Below are 13527 nucleotides of genomic sequence, written 5' to 3' on the forward strand. Positions count from 1 at the left end.
CTTGCACCAACCCAGCTGGGCCATAGGTCTGCAACCCCCCAACACCTCCACACCAGCACCCGCGGTTGGGGGGGTCCCTTCCCCACCTGCACAGCCCAGGAGTTGCAGGGATGCTCCTGCTGCTGGGCTGCAAACCCCGGCATGCCACGGAGCAGCCTGGGGCCGGGAAGGAGCCCTCGCCCCATGGTCTGCTTTTCCCAGCAGGTTCAGGGTGCCCGAGGAAGCCTGGCAGCAAACGGACACGACGGACCAGCTGGGAAGGCACCGTGTCCCCGGGGCTCTACCTTGCCATCCCCCTGTGCCGGAGGCGTGGGGGCAACCCGTGCGCCCGGCAAAGCACTGCTACGCCGGCTGCCCACAGCAACACCCTGGAAACTTGCCCTCATTTATAATTTAAGCTCCTTCCTTTCCTTCCCTTCTACTATTATTTATTTTATTCTCTCTCTCTGTGCACACTGCGGGGGGAAAAGCTCCGGCGGGTAGCTGTGAATCAGGTCTCGGGCAGCAGCTCCCGTGGCGCTGCCGTTTCAAAGCCCCATTAACATATATTGACCCAGGCTCTGACAGCCGGAGCCAGCTCCGCCATGAAGGGAGAATTTCCCAGCGCTGAGGAGCTGTGCATCAGCTGCCTGGGAGCAAGCGGCCGCTGGGAAACCCACTGTCATGTTTTGGGGAGAGAGAGGAAGGCTTTCAGTTAAATAATTGCCCTGCACATCACTGCCACCAATTTTAAGGGAAGGGGATTGCATCCTGCCCGGCAAGGCTCGTGGGCTCAGTATTTTGCTTTTCCCTTGCAACTGAGGTTGTAAGCACCTGGCTGGAAAGGGTTTCCTGTATTCTATGGATTTGTCACCTTCTAGGGGGGATTTCTAGATGTTGCACACAGCAGGCAGCCAATATCCCAGCCCCATCCATCTCCTTTCCAAAGAGGGCTCCAGCTGAGAGAAGAGGTGACCAGATCATGCAACTGGGGCTCAGTGGCTGCTTGTAGGGTGCCGGGGGACTCAAGCGAAGCCAACGCAACTCGGCCTGTGTCTGGATGCTCTAAGACCATCACTCAGGAGTCATTTTCCTTTGTCCAAAAACACCACCCACTGCCCAACACCTGCCTTGTCCTGGGTCTATGAGACCCACCAGGGCCACTGGCAGGTGCATCAGGGGCCACATTACTCAGAAATGAGAGCTGAGCTACCACCAAGGTTGGGAGACATCACTCTCCCACGTCCTCCTTTGGCAAAGCCCTCCCTGACGCAAGGTGACGGCAGATGGTTGGACCTTGGCAGAAACTGGTGGTGACTGGACGCCATGCCCAGCAGTGGCCACTCACAACAGCCCCTGTTTTGGTCCCAGCCTTCCTCTGTGAGCCCCCATGAAGGGCAAGAAAGAAAAGAACATCACATCTAACTTCAGCCCACAGGAGAAGGGATAGGATTAGCCCCCAATAATCTTCTTTTCAGCAAAAACAAGACAGCTGGAGGCAGCTGCCCTTCATTTCAGGCACCTTCCAGGTTTGGCCGGTGACTCCTTGCTGTGAAGCCTTCAAGCACAGCCTTGCTGTAGGCAACCACCATTCCCGGACAGAGACACAGGGCCGGTTACAAGAAACTCCCTTCTCTCCAGGACATAGAAGACCTTGAACGAGGATGTTCAAGAGTGATCGAAGCTGGGATTTGTGCCCAGCCCCTCTAGCAGCTGAAGCCCTCTGCACCTGGAGAGGTTTTGTCCCCTGCTCTGGGACTTTGGTGCAAGTCCAGAGGAGATGCAGCTCCAGGACTTCGCCACCCTGGCATGGGGTGACACAAACCTGGCACCTCGCAAGGGTTAAGAACCTTGCAGGCGGCGAGGAGAAAACGTTCTTCTGATTTGCTTAATGAACGTTAATTAAGACGACAGAAGATAGCAGATTCCTTCAGGGTAGAGATGAAAGGCCTGTTAATTAAATCTGGAAAGAGAGAGCAGGGCCGACTGATCCTCCTTCTGATCAGACTTGACAACGCAGGCACCGAGGCAGAAGCGAGGTGTGCGAGAGCAGCAAAACCCCCCTTTTCTCCCCCAGCCCCAGCTCAAAGTGAGAAGCACAGCCAGTGCAGAGCTTAGCAAGCGTCTGAAGGGGCACTTGGGTGCAGGGGTGGATCTGGAGCGTCAGCAGTGGCTCTGGGTCATCCACAGCGATGGGGAGCCAGGGAAGGATCCCGCCTGGCAGCCGGGACCTGCTTATTTTTCCCCATGGCCTGCAGGTCTGGGAGCAGCATTATGCCATGGTGTTCAGGCCAGAGCTGGGTCCGTAAGCCCTACTCCTGCGTTCCCTCAGCCGCTTTTGAAGGCCAAGGTGGTGATAAGAGCAGAGCAACCTGAACTGCCTTTGTGCCAAATGGCTAAATCTAGCAGTACAGAGTCTCCCGTTGCAACCGAGCAAGTTGCCTGCAGGCCACCTGCAACCTTCCCTTCCTTCGCTGTGCACCGTCCCCTCCGTCCATCACCTCTCCCATCGTCACCCTTGCAGAGGGACAAGCAGCCACATCCCCAAAAGAACTCACCTGCCTTTGCACACCCAGTAGCAGAGATGGATGCAGCAGGGATGGTATCGTGAGATGGGCATGTGTTTGGTTGCAAGCAGATTTTTCCCCAAAAGAGATGAGCTGCCCCTGCTGTAGCGCTGGGTAAGGTGAGGTCTCCCTTGGAGAGCTCCCATCCCAAGAAGAGGGCCTGGTTTTGGGTCACTGTCTGGGCTATGCCACTCAGAGGGGACCATAACTACTGCGATGCCCAGCTCAGCAGTTCACTCCGTCTCCAAAGCCTGCAGGGGTTTGGCATGGGGCTTAACATGGGGAGCGGCACAGCAGGTTGGAAAGGCACCAGGCACCACAGCTTGACCTTGCGTCTCAGTGCCCCCAGGGGTAAAAATCCCCGGGCAAAAACTCCAGAGCCCTCCTCCCTCGGCTGCTCTGCTCCCTCCGCTCCTGGTCCCTGGCCTGGTGTTTCAGCACACATGTGCTCCCTTATCATCATGGAGCAGGCAGCTTCCCCCAGGAGTTATGTACTAAAATGGGCTTTTCCGCCCATAGCCAAGATTCAGAGAGACCATCAGGCACTAACTGGATTCTGCCAGCAGCCCACCTGCCTCCCACGCTCACCGCTTGTCGCTGTGCGGGCAGCGCTGCAGCCGCGCCAGCTTTTAGCCCACGCTTATGTTTAAAAGCGGAGCAGCTGAGCACCCCAAGTTACACCCTTGAAACAGCGGCGGCCCTGCCTTCCTCCCCCTGATGGTCTGTGCTGCATCCTCCGGGGCAGCGGGTTGATCACTCTGCCTCTCCTGCTCCCTCGGGCTCCCACTACAAATGCATCCTTCACACTGGGGCTGGAGATGGGATTAGAGGCAGGTTGAGCCGCACAACTCCATACGCATTTCAATCAACACCACCCCGAAGCTCCCCATCGGGGCAAACGGAGGCATTCAAGGACCGAAGAGCTCCCGCGCCTATGACCTTGCAGCAGGGCAACGTGGTACCCCCTGCACCTGGGCAAAGGGGGCCAGCGCAGGATGGATGCTCACCCTCTGCGAGCGAGCGGCACTGATCGCTGCACGGTCCCGGACCGGTGCCTCCCCTGAGCTCTGCACACCGTGAGGGACAGGAGGCCTGGGCACATTGCACCAGGTTTGGGACAAAGGCCCTGCAGAGCAGAAAACGGCACATGCGGGGTAAATAACATCCGGAGCATCTCTTCTTGTGCTGGCTTACTTTGTAAACCTGAACTTTGCAAAATGTCATGAAACAGAGAAATGGGAGGCCTGGGATAAGTAAATCTCTATTAGAAATTCCCCAGAACAGCGAGAGTCATGTTCTGCCTCAGCGCTGGCACATTACAGCACAACCTCAGCTCGGGAAGCGGGGTCATGTGCAGCACTGATTGCAGAGAGTATTTAATTAACACTGCCATAAACACAGTGCGAGCAATGCCAGCTAGACCACATCGGGGCAGGATGCTGCAGAGCTGCGGAAGCTGCATGAAGTTAAGCCAAGGCAGGACAGAAAGGAGAAGATGAGGGAGGGCAGAGACAAATCTGGCAGATTTTGATCCGCGCAGAGCCCTTACCTCACACAGCATTTGGGTTTACACCCCCGGGACGACATCCAGGTTAGGGGTGGGGAACTCCCTCACCCAGCCGCACAGGGGAGCTGCGGGGAGAAGTTGTACCCCAGCACCAGGGAAGCAAGAGAGGGGGAGGAAGGAGCATCACCTCAGAGCAGATGTCCCTGCATGGAAACACATCCCCTTCAGCACCCAGACAGCTGGGGACACCCTTGGCCAGGACCACGACCTCCACGAGTGGCCAGCTGAGATGCTACAGCAGCAACACTCAGGACTGCAGTCACCATCCTCTCTGCTCACACCCGTTCGAGACCAGGTGCACAAGGAGAAAAAAGGTGCACCTATTTTGGAGCTGACCCTCTCCGTATTGTCTCAATACCCAGTAGAGGAGTGAAAATACAGACTTCTCACCTTTACTTGCACCTAAGCATGGCCTCACTCACAAGCTGAAGGACAGTGGTGACCCAGCACAGGTGCCTGCCAAGCCGTGGCCATCCCCAGGACACATGCTTCACCCACATCCTCGAGGCTGGGAATGGGGCCCACAAGGCAAGGAACAGCCAGGTCAGCCATGGACCAGCAGGTTTCCAGCACAGCCAGAAAGGCCCTTTCCCCACCCAAGCTCATCACTAGCTTAATGATTCCAGCTAAAAAGCTTCAAAATCCCTAATTGCTCATCACATTAGGGCTGCTCACAAGCGAGGCCAACCAGCACAGACCTCCTCCAAGCCTTTCTAATTAACTAGCAAGGGCTCAGGCCCTCCTGTCCCAAAAAGCAGCATCTCAGCTAAAACCAGCAGCCTCCCCTGCTAGCCAGCCACCCTCCCCTTATAAGCCCTCCTAATGAGCTTGTTTGCATAACCTGAGGCTACCTCATTTGCTAACGAGTCTCATCTGTCTGCCCTTCCCTGCTTCCCTACTCTAGCTGGGCAGAGGGCTGCCCGTCCATCTGTCCAGCCCACCTTCCATCCATCCATCCATCCGTCCATCCCTCCAGCTATCCGTCTGCTTGTCTGTCCATCCATTCATCCATCCCCACCATGGCAGGAGCTGTGGCTGGACCTTCTCCATTTGGGATGTACCCGGCACAGCTGCTCCTACAGCTCTTCCTCCACTTTTCCTCCAGACCCGTGTGGGTGCTGGGAGCAAACTTTGATCCCCTTCCCTTTCTCCGATAGCCTGTCCAGGACATGAGTCCTGATGGTGTCCCCCTCAGGAGGATAAATGATAGCTAAGCAGGCGGCAGACGGTACCAGATGGTCACCCCAACTGGATACCGAGCTAAACCAATAACCCAGGGTGGACGCGGGAGCTCATTTGTTAAGTGACTTCCTCGGCCTCTGTTCGCCGAACCTTGGCCGCACGGGGCTGGAGCAAGAGGGAGGACAAGGAGGGGGACGGGCATGAGCTTGGAGCAACCGGCTGCTGCCCCGCAGCTCTTTCTGAGCCTGTTCATCAGAAGCAGCAAAGCCCCCTGAGAGCACATCACTGTGATGAGCTGCAAGTGCTCAGGGCCTTGGCCGGGGGCTGCCTCCCTCCGCCCTCCCCTCTCCCTGCTTTCCTTCCCCGGCACCACTAAGAGAGTGGCCGATTTACCCTGTGACGAGCCAGACGTTGCTGTGATGCCTTTGGCTTTAAAGCAGGAGCGAGAACCCCATAATGTGATCTGCCGCGGCTTTGTACTCCAAAGCGTGTCGCGCCGGACCGGGGCTCCGGGTCTGATTTAATATTCCCGTGGCAGACGGTGCCCCCGATCCAATTACCACAGGGATTTCGGTGCAGGCAGCCGCTGAGCCGCGGGACTAAACCCAGGCGGATCCGGTTGGGGCCAGGGCAAATTTCCCACCCCTGGCCAGGGGCTGTGCCGGGGGCTGGACCCTGCTGGGAATCACTGCCGGCAACTGGGAGTACTGGGAGCTGCTGGGCGCTTGCAAAGGGCCCCCCGAGACCGGTCTCGGAGCGAGCGCCACGCCGGGCAGGCAGAGCAGCGCTGCAGGCCGGCTCTGCCGATAGAGCCACGGAGATTTCCACTCAGAGCGGGACCAAAACCCCCCGCTTCATCCTCGAACGATGCCACCGCGAATCCCCCCTCCAGCCGCGGCGGCTGCATGCTAGCGAGTAATCCCGCCGCAGTTATTTTCCTTGGCTGACACAAAAAAGTGCTGTCAGAAAAGCATAGTTATGTTGGCTGGCATATAAAATGTTGCTTTAATTGTATTTTATTTGGCAATAAGAAAATAGAAACAGCAACAAACCCTCAAGATATTCTCCTCTCCCCCCCCTTTAAAATTTCAGTTCAGTGGTTTTATGACTACATTTTAGATAAAGCACAAGAAAACACATTAAGAGAAGTGATTTATCCTTTTCAGGGGTACATGAACTTTGGACAAATTTCCCAGCCTATAAATATCAAGACAATTTAAAAAAAAAATGTTTTTTTCCCGTCAAATATTATCTTTCAAACAAAAAAATACTTTTTTTTTTTCAGCTTTTTTTTCCAGCCTTCCGAACTCTAAAAGCAAAACAGGGATGTATTGCCGCTCCTAACCAAAACAGTAACTGCAAAGATAACAGAGAGCAGCTTTACGTCTTCCGGGCGCTGCGCAAGCGGCGAGGTTGGGGCTGGATGTCACACTTTATCCCACTCCGATTTTACACTTTCAAGGACGTTTTTATTTGCAGAGAGGTTAGGCGGAAAGCTACTTTGGCACCGCTTCCCAAAGAAAGGTTATAATTTATTTATTAGGGAAATGGAAGGAGCGGGGAGGAGCGCAGCGGCTCCGGCTCTGCCTGTTCCCGCTGCCCTCTCGGGAAAAGCCGCGGGAGGAGCAGCGGTCCAGCCCCAGCCCGCACGGCCCTGGGCCCTCGGATCGGCGCCCTGGTGTGTCCTGGAGTGGCAGGATGAAGGACGCTTATCCGGGGAAGGCGGAAACCCCCCGGGCTCAGCGGGATTTCACCTCTAGCAGAGGCGAGGGGCAAAGCAGCGGAGGGCAGGAGGGAGGCGAAGGGAAGCGGTGACGACGGCCCCGGAGGCGGAGGGCGAGCGGCTCTCCCCAGGGAGCTGCTAGAAACGGGGGCGTTTAGCGCGTTGGCTTCGGGAAGAGCTCACGGATGTTGCGGCAGGAACAACCGGCCACGTGCTGGCGTCGGCGGGACCAGAGCGCGGCCGTGCGGTCTCCGGCCGGGTGGCAAAGCGGAGCCTCCGTAGCTCTGCACGGGCACTTTGGAAACCCGGGAGCAATCCAGCGGCAGGTGGCCGGGTGAGCTGCAGGCTTGCCGGCGACAGCAGGGACGCGGGGAGACGCCGCTCCGCCAGTCCCGGCCGCGGCATTGCCCGTCTGGGGGGACGAAGTCTTCAAAATTACTGCAATGTTTCGAAACAAAACATCCATCAAAATGTAAACCTGCGGCTTTCCCTTTGCCCCCGGAGAAAGCTCCGAGTCGTGACCCCACTCCCCAGCCTGGCTGCGGGGGCACGAAACCCTGCCGGCAGCCCCGGACCAAACCCCTCATCTCCCCCCGGGCCGCCGGGGCTGGAAGCGGCCGCGAGCGAGGGCTGGTGCCGAGCGGTCCCGCTTGGACGAGGCGCCCGAAAGGCAGCGCGGCCGCGGGCGAAGGCCCGAGCCGAGCCGAGCCGAGCGGAGCCGGGGTGCGGGCGGCCCCGCGGCTAACCGGCGAGCAGAGGCCGGACTCGGGAGTTGCTAGGAGACATCCCGCTTTCAGGATGCTGGATGCGCCGATCAGCCAATGGCCGGGCCGTCGGGAGGCGTAAGCTGCTAATTCGGGCTTCCTGGGTCGGGTGCATTGGTGCGCGAGCCCGCCAGAGCCGGGGATGCGGGTAGGGCGGAGCGGGGCCGAACCTCCTCCTCCTCCTCCTCCTCCTCCTCCTCCTCCTCCTCTTCCTCCTCCTCCTCCTCCTCCTCCTCCTCCTCCTCCTCCTCCCAGCTCCGGACGACGCCTTCCTGAGCTGCTCCTGCAGTTTCAATTAAGCCGCTGAATTAATCTCTTGCAATAAACTCCAGTGTTATTGCTGTTTGCATTGGGGCTCATAATTATCTTTCTCGGAAACGTAACGATTAAACGGGGAGCTCTCGGTAGCTTGCTGGGGAAAGCCAGGGCTCGGCAGGCTATCGGCTGTGAGCTGGGTGCAGACACCCGCTGAGTTTATGTTTTTGCCAGCTGAAACCCCATCCACCGGGGCTGCAGCCTCCAGCTGCCGGCGAAGGAGCTCGGGAGAAGCACTGCTGCCTCGCGCTTACCTGCATATGCTCCTCCAGATGGCCCGAGCTGTTGTTCTTCATGCAGGGAAAGGTTTTAAATTAAAATCTTGCCTGTGTTTTTTTGGTTTTTTATTATTTTTTCAGTTGCTTTTTTCCCCTCACCTTTTGAAGCCACGGCCCATTTGCTATCATTAGCTATCGATGGCGAGGCAGCACAGCGAGGCAGCACAGCCGCAAATGACGGCAGGCTGCAGATGGAAAGTGCCGCTCGGGGGCGAGTCTCCGGCCCCGGCGAGGCGGCACGCTCCCTGGGATATCCAGCGCTTGGGATATCCGTCCCAGCGGGCCTGAGCGTGCGAGGTGGGGAGCAGCGCCCTGAAGCCGGGTGCGTGCAAGCCTGGGGAAGGGAAGGGGCTTTGGGGGCAGGATTCAAACCCGGAGCACTGTCAGCACCGGCCCCCAAACCCGAAACCTCTTGCACCATGGTGGGCTGGGCCCTGCACCCCACTCCTGCTGCCCAGGCTCTTCTCCGGGCCAGCGCCTCTTCCCACCCCGCAGCTCGCCGCCGTGGTGCAGCGATGTGTTCGGCCCCGGCTTTGCGCTGAGCCGGGCAGAGGAGCGAGGCGAGAGCAGGGGTCGAATCCAGGCCCCTCCGGGGACTCGGGCTGCCAACTTTCCCCAGAAACAGCGGATTACAGTGAATCAGCTCAAATCGATATTCCGCCGCGGTAGTGAGCGGAGAGAAAAAGCGAGGAGAAAAAAAAGGAACAAAAGCAGGTTTCTCGGGTTTGGGGTTTTTGTTGTGCTCGGAGGGGAAGGAGCCCGCGCCAGGGCTGTGCACGACGGGGCCGGCGCGTGGCGCACGGCAGGCAGCGGCGCTCTGCTCCCGGTGCTAGCAGGGACTCTTGGAAACACGTGCGGTGCCGGGGAGCGCAGGCGGGCAGGGGGGTAACGCTGTGCACCCCCACCAAAACCTGCCCATCGTCCCTGCACCTCGGGCCAGCCCAGGGCTTTTCACCCCACTTTTCACCCCACAGAGCTGAGCCAAGAACTGGGGCAAGGAGCCCGGAGAAGCTGGCCACTACCAGGAACGCGGCTCTGGAGCCTGGGACCCCCGCCAGGGTCGCGAGCGGAGCTGACACTCTCGAGATGCTCACGGCTCCTGCAGCAAGGCGGGAAGCCGGGCGGACACACTCGGAGCAAGGAGAGCACCCGTGAGCACCGCCTGCGTTTTTCAAACCAGGTTAAATGCAATTCCCCCAGCGCTGGGGGGCCAGGCGGACGCCCCGGTGCTCTCCCCGGCGGCTGCTTGGGATGAGGCTCACGTGCCTCCTTTGCATTCAGCGCTCTTGCCAGCCGAGCGGCGCAGGGGCGAAGATCTTTGAAGGAGCTGCCCTTTCATTATTAATATTATGATGATGTCTGACGCCGTGCGTGTGCAGCGAGGGCTCGCCGGCTGCGATGGCGCGCTTCCAAGAAAAGTGGGTGCCGCTGCTCGGGGAGGCAGCGGGATCCCAGCAGCCTCCCCCCTCCCCGTCCCCAGCACCGCTAGTGGCAGATAGCTGCGGCGCAAGCGTTTCTGCCCCGCACGGACCCTCTCTGAGGGCCGCGAGCCAGCGGGCTTCGAGCCCTGCCTGGACGCGCTTTGCCTGCGAGACATCGGTCCCCTCGCCTGCTCCATCCCCGTGATGTCCCGGGGGACACCGAGCGTGCGCTGGCTAAAGAGGCCTGGGGGATGGAGTGGGATGAGCCCTGTCTCCTGGTGTCCCGCTCGCTGGAGGGGCTCCTGTCTCCGCCGAGGGCACAGCCACCCTGCTGAGAGCCGAGGCAGCACCATGCCAGTCACTGGCTTGAACTGCAAGCTAGAAGTCAGCATCTTAAAAGGGGGGGAGAAAAAAAAAAAGCAGAAAATGAGTTATTTTAGTGCATGGATTTGATGCCAGATCGGTTCAGTCATTCAGTGCCCCCGGCAGAGCCCATGCCCCTCGGGCAGCGCCAGCAGACGCGCTGGGGCGGAGGCGACTGCACCAGGAGCTGCGGCTCCCATGGCACCGGCACCGGCACCGCAGCACCTGCCCGGCCCTTCACATCAAACGTCCCTCCTGTTTTCGCCCTGAGGCCACAGCCTGAGACATGCGCCATCTCCCCCTCCTCCGTATCGATCCGGGCCGGGCGGCGTGCAGAACCCCCTTCCCACCGCTGCCAAGGCAGAGTGCTGGGTGGCCGGACGAGCCTCGGGGTGCCCGGCTGCACCCTGTGCGCTGCCATCCGTCCCGGCACCCCGGCAGGCTCCCCGCAGTCCCGGGCTGCCTTTTCTGTCTTTGCCCACGCTATACGACGGAGGAGTAACGTCAGCGGGGCCGGCTTTCCCTGCCTGAGGCTTTCTAAGGCAAAATGTTGAGGCTAAATACAGCCAGCTGCATCAGGAGCTGCAAAGGCCATGGTGTGGGACCGGGGCTGCCTGGCTGCCGCCTGCCCCGTCCCCCCATCGGGGCTGCCATCCCCACGCCGCAGCTCCGGCCAGGCTGGGCTGTGACGGGTAACGTGGCATGGCAGGGCACGAGCTGCCCTCCCGGGCAAGCGGGGTGAGTCAGCTGTTAGCCAGGCCAGCGCCTCCGTGGGCCCTAACGAGTCTGAGTAACAAGCAGGGACAGGGATAACCCTGAGTGTCCCTTGGGGCCCCAAAATCACAGCCGCGTCTGCCGGGGAGGTACCCGGCCTCAGTCAGGGAGCTGTGTGCTGGCACCGCGAAGACTGCACAGCCCATGGCACCCGTGACCCAGCCAGGCACCACTGAGCCTCCGACGGCAGATGAGAGGGGTGTGCGGGCTCTGCACCGCGCAGCACCCATGCAGGGTTGCACCTCGCTTGCCTTTCCCTCCTCCCCGGCAGCCTGCGCACCCTTGGTCCTGACCACGCTCACTGCTGCCCCGCGGGGAGCAGGGGATGCGAACGGCCAGATGATGCTCCAGGAGGAAAGCAGGGTGGCACAGGCCCCGCGGGCAGCCTGCCGGCGGCACAAGCGCAGCACAGCTGGGCATCGATTAGCTGAGACAAGCCGAGCAAACAGTCCCGCCAGGGATGCTGCACATTAACTGCCCCGTCGCTCCCGGGGGTCCGGCTCATGAGGGCGGCAGGCTGGGGCTGGAGGCAGCTGAGGAGCCCGCGATGCCGGCAGCGTGTGTGCACGCGGTCTGCAACGGGCTGGACCCGCCGCGCAGCCATCGCTGCAGCCAGCACGTGCACCCTTGCTCGGAGCTGCCCCGGGCGCCCCGACGTCGCCCGTCGCTGCCAGCGCCGCGCCGCTGGCCAAGCTGCCTGTCCCGCTCTCCCCGGCCTCCGCGATTACATTATGGGTTTGTGTCAAGGTAGGTTGGATTGCAAATTAAACGTCAGCCCACTGTACGGTCCTGGCTCCATCTGCAGAAAATGAGTTGCTGGACTTGGAGAGTGTCCAGTTGTTCAGCTCGGCGTGCCTAACACCGAGGGCTGACAAGCCCACTGAATCACTCCTCTCTGCACTGCCAGGCCGCACGAAACCAAGATACATTTCTTTTTAATGATGAGTTTTTATTGTTTGGAGTTATGTTAAAATAACTTCCCAGGCGTTCGAGGCCTCCTGCTTCCAGAAAGGCAGAGCAACGCAGGCTCTGAGCCTGGCTGGTTGGGAGGGGGGGATGAGTTGGACAGTCTCAGCCATAAAGGTAAATCCCTGAAAACTGTCAGTGGGGAAGGAGATGGGCTTCAGGCCCTTGGCATCTCCCTGTAAATCCACACAAAGTGATCAAGGCCAAAGGCAGGCTCTGAACCTGGCCTGGACGCAACAAGCACACAGGTACCCACCACTCGAGCCGAAGGGGGGATCCCATCCCTGCGGCTGGGATTCGCTCCCGGCCCCAGAGAGCTTGACTGCCTCCTGGCACCACGCTGCCAGCCTGGCATGCGCCGACCTCTTCCCAAAACGGGCTGCGAGTCTTGGAGAGGAGTCCCTGAGCACCGAGCTGTGCCATCCCTGTTCTCATGATGCTCCTCTCTGAGCTTCTTAGCGACGCTGCTGCCTGCAGGTCAGACAGGCGACAAATAAAAGATTAAGGGCAAGTGCCACAAAGGTGCGATAAAGAAAACCACATCCACATCCAGAGCGGGGATGGTAAATCAGAGCGAGCAGAGATTCCTGCGCAGGAGCTAGCAGCGGGCAGCTCCGCTGGACCCACACGGCAGCACTGCTCCTTTGGACTGGGAATGCTGGGGTTTGGGCAAGGCACCCCCACTTGCTGTGCCCGGTGTTCCCACGTGCGTGGGCATGAGTCCTGCGGGCTTGGGGCTCCTGCCTGCTTCCCTCCACCCCCTGCCCGACACCTCCTTTCCACCCGTGCATTGAGTTTTGTGACAGGCCCCCAGTGCTTTAGCTTCCCTTCGGCACTAAAGTTTCAGGGAGGGTCCCCAGTGCCCTCCCTCGCTCTGCTCGCAGCCCACCTCCCGCGAATGGGAACCTGGCCCCTGCCCCGGCAGCCTCCCGGGGGGCTCGGCTCGGCCCCACCAGGTTTGGACGCTGCACCTGCGACGGGCACCCTTGGAGATGGGGGCGAGCGGCCGGGGGCCCAGCCCGGGGGCCAGGTCCCGGGGCGCCTGCGAGGAGGCTCCCTGCGCCCGGGAGCAGCCCCTGCCTTACCTGCTGCTCCGGCTGCTGCTCCAGCTGTGCCGGCACATCTGGGCAGCCGCGGCCGCGGGGGAGCGCAGCGCCGAGCCCCGGGGCGGGGTTGATCCGGGGCCACTCCGGAGCCGCTGGGGGGGCGGGCGGGCGGGGGGGGGGGGGGTCCCGGGGGCGGCCCCGATGTGCGGCGGAGCCGGGGGGAGCCGGGGGTCGGGCTGGCGCGGCTCGGCCCCGGCCGCCCGGGGCAGGAGGCGAGCGGCGGCTCGGGGGGGGGGCCGGGGGGGGCGGGCAGGCGGGGCTGCCGGAGAGGGAAGATCCACCCCCGTGTCCGTGCCCGTGTCCTGCCTCCCTCCTCCCTCCTCTTCCTCCCGTCCCTCCCTCCCGTCCCTCCCCACCGCGGCGAGCCGGGCAGCGCGGCGGCGGCGCTGGGGGCATTTGGGGGTGATTTGTTGGGGTTTTTTTTGGGGGGGGAGCGGGTGGGGGGGGTTTGGCTTTTGGGGGGGGCGGGGAGGAGGGGCGGCCGGCGGGGAGTTTTGTGCGAGCGGCTGAAAGTTGCGGCGG

This window comes from Apteryx mantelli, chromosome 21 (assembly GCF_036417845.1).
Source record: "Apteryx mantelli isolate bAptMan1 chromosome 21, bAptMan1.hap1, whole genome shotgun sequence".
NCBI lineage: Eukaryota > Metazoa > Chordata > Aves > Apterygiformes > Apterygidae > Apteryx > Apteryx mantelli.